The sequence below is a fragment of the Psammomys obesus genome, unplaced genomic scaffold, assembly GCF_907164565.1.
Source record: "Psammomys obesus unplaced genomic scaffold, mPsaObe1.curated_primary_1811, whole genome shotgun sequence".
NCBI lineage: Eukaryota > Metazoa > Chordata > Mammalia > Rodentia > Muridae > Psammomys > Psammomys obesus.
The window spans coordinates 21620793-21624149 of record NW_026587216.1 but is presented as its reverse complement, the minus strand read 5'-3'; the positions used below and the strand labels follow the sequence as shown (position 1 = coordinate 21624149).

The following is a 3357-nucleotide window of genomic DNA, read 5'->3' as shown; positions in this document are numbered from 1 at the left end:
ACAAGGTTTTGGAGCAGATCCTGGTGACCCAAAACTTCAGAGGCCTGTCAGCTCACTAGTGGGTGATACCCCACCTGTTCACCTGTCAAGGAAGCTGGGCAGTGCTCCTATTTCCTGGTTCTACCTCACGTGTAACTCTTACCTTCATTATGTGATTCCTGGTTTTAAAGTATTCTGTGTATGGTGTCTACTGGTGACCTCTGTTGTAGCAGTGTACGAAGATGCAGAGTAGCAATTCATATATATATATATATATATATATATATATATATATATATATATTTCCACATTCAGTAGGGGGTATTTAAAAGTATGTCTATTCCGAGTGTTAGTTAATTATCTTTTAATGAAAGTGTCACTCATATTCACATCTGTAATATTGGAAAGAGATAATTAGATTTTCAAATGAGAATCGGCCACCTTAAATTTTGCACCAGAAAATACCAAGTATATTTCACTCTAATGAGATCTGTAGCGGGGTTTTAAAATTCATCATAATGTGCTTCAAGAAAGATAACTCAACAGACTAGAAAGATGAAAGGTTTTCTTCCCTAAGTCTTCTTAAAGCTATTACATTGAACTTGTGAAATTCTGATAAAATATTCAGGAATATTGCATAAAAGCTAGGCTGGACCCCAGCACCACGGCTACAACCCAGACTTACTCTCATTTGGAAGTTTACCCTGTCTAAACTAACCCCTTCCACCTCCTTTGCCCTGGGTTTTCTTCTGCTGCTAAGGCAAGTGCAAGATCCAGTTTTAAATAGAATGCCTGCGGACCCAGAGAGCCATTCCTTCTTTGAAAGAGCCTGGGCTGGGTGATGTTTGCACACAGAGACAGGCGCTCTTCATTTACATAAATCTGCATATTTGCTCAGGCCCCAGCATTTCGCCATTAAAGTGCGTCCGAGTGACTAGCAGAATAAACTAAGTCAGAGAAAAGCTCTAATTACCTTCACTCATATTTCTCCTTAAAGCTCCCTAGTAAACAAATCTCTGGTCCGGTAGTAATTACTTTGTCTCATTAAAAAAAAAAAAAAAAAAAAAAAAAAAAAATCTCAAATGGTTAAAGGGCATTTCTTAGGAGTTATTTGTGCTTTATATTCTTCCCTTTGCTCCCTCTGTGTATGAGTGTGTGTAAGTGTGTGTCTAATGAAGTTTGAGAGTTGTGCGCAGGGGAGCATGGGGTGCGAGCCCCGGAGGTCCCCATCCCCTCTCCACAGTTGCCCGGTCCAGGGCTCCAGCCGCAGCGCTGGGAGCCTTGGAAGTCGCGAGGCTCCGGGCAGCTCTGAGTCCCGGCTGCGCGTCATTTGCAGTCTGGGGAATGTTGATCACCTCACTAATTACACCTCTCCCCCCCTCCCTCTCCCTCTCCCTCGCTCTCCTCTCTCATTCCCAGAGTGCATATCGGGAATAGACACACAAAGACATGCGCACTCAACTTAATCAGCCATTTTTTTAAACAGGGCTAAAACGATAATAATTAGCAGAATAAAGACATATCGGATTTTCATTTCCTTTCCTCCTTTTCCCAACCCCTTCACAACCAAACAGCGAGACTGCGGTCGGCACATGCTTTAACTCCTCCCGGACCCCCGAGGACCGCTCCGTGCCCCCCACTTTCTGCTCCAGCGTTTTTATTTTCACCCAATAAAGTTCGAGGATTATTTTTTTTATTTTTTTATTATTTTTTTTAATGAACCCTCTCGTTTTACTTGGATGTGATCAGCTGTACGTAAAATAAAAGCAAAACAAAAAAGAGGCGAAGATCGAGTAGGAACTGCAGGGGAAATGGAAAGTAAGTTTTTTCTTTAACTTTTATTGAGTAGTTTGTGTTAAATTTAGGTCGAGTATCGATTATCTTTCCAGCCTGATCTTGCACAATCTTTGATATTTCGCTCCCTCTCTCTCCCTCTCCCTCTCCGCCTCTCTCCCTCTCTGCCCTCAGCTCGCTTGCTCCCGCTCGCCCTAGCACACGTACCCTCATCCCGACCACCTCTTCCGCTCTGCCCCCCTTTCCATCTCTTTCCCCCGTTTTTTTGGCTCAAAGATTTGCTCTGCTGTGGGAGTGAGAAGGAAAGGGGGGGGGGCTGATTTTCTACTTTGGCGGTGTGTGTGTGTGTGGGGGGGTGATGCTTTTCGGAATTTAACTTTTGGATTAAGTGGCAGACCAGGCACTTTCGGCCGAGCAGTTTTCTGTCTTTTTCCCCTGTCTTTTCGGGTCTGCCTTCACCGGGAGCCGGGGACACTGTGGTGGCCGGGGCGAAGCTGTCAGCTCCACGGAGGCGCGGGCTCTGTTTGGGGAGTCTCCGCTCGCCACGTACCCCTGCACCCCATCGCGATGACGCTTCCTCGGCACACATCCTCCGAAAGTTTGGACGTTGGTCGGTGGGGCTTGGAGCCCCCTCTCCTCTCTCCTCCTTTCGTCTCCTATCCTCTCTTCCCCCCTCTTCTTCTCTCCTCTCCTCCTCTGTCTTCTTTTTCTCTTCTCTTCTCTTCTCCTCTCCTCTCCTCTCCTCTCCTCTCCTCTCCCCTTCTCTCCCTCGACCCTCCCCTGCACCTTTTTTCGGTTCCCTTTTTCTTCTTCCTTATACCTTCCCCACCCTTTCTCAAGTTCCCCGAAGGGCGCTCGCTGCGCGGGGCTGCGGCAGGCCGGGGCCGGCGCGCCCGGGAGGATGGGCGAGCGCGGGGCTAGGCGGCAGGTAGACCCCGGTCCGCGGAGAGCGGCGGCCGGCAGCGGCAGGCCCGGGGAGGCTCCTGGCTGCGCCGGCGCCGCGGACCCTGGCAGGTCCGTTAGGAGGCGGGATCTCCCGGCCACCGGCGGTGGACCTGGGGGTGGAGGCAGTAGCCCCGAGCTTGATCGCCGCCCTAAGAGGACACCCGCGGCTGGGGATCAACAGCTTTTGCTTTCTTTTTGGTAAAGGGCAAGGTGTGTGTGTGTGTGTGTGTGTGTGTGTGTGTGTGTGTGTGTGTGTGTGTGTGTGTGTGTGTAAAAGGGGGCTGCGGCCGACTGTGGGAACTGATTCATTCCTTGCCCCCCCCCCCCCCCCCCAGGGTTCCATGTCTGCAAATGAACTTCACCTCCTTCAGCCGGCACCACGCGCGCCTTCTGGCCGAATCAGCTAGGCGAACAGGGGCTGGAATGTAGCTGGTCTTGCCTCTCTTTTCTTCTCTTTTCTTTTCATCTCTTCTCTTTTCTTTTTCCTTTCTCTTCTGATCTCTTCTCTTTCCTTTCTTTCTCCCTCCCCACCCCCCGTCCTTTTGCCTTCCTCCCTTTCTATTCCTTCTGCTCTTTTCTATCAGAAAATAATAATAATAATAATAATAATAATAATAATAATAATAATAATAATAATAA

The 3357-nt window shown here is 48.6% G+C and overlaps 1 protein-coding gene across 1 annotated transcript in view; it reads left to right on the top strand.

Moving 5' to 3' along the window:
• The first annotated feature begins 1719 nt into the window (after positions 1 to 1719).
• The window catches only part of Zfhx4 (zinc finger homeobox 4), a 194477-nt gene continuing 192839 nt past the window's right edge, over positions 1720 to 3357 (top strand). Inside the window, exon 1 of the mRNA XM_055603210.1 lies at positions 1720 to 1797. The gene's annotated coding sequence lies outside the window, so the exon portion shown is untranslated. The remainder of the gene's footprint in view (positions 1798 to 3357) is intronic.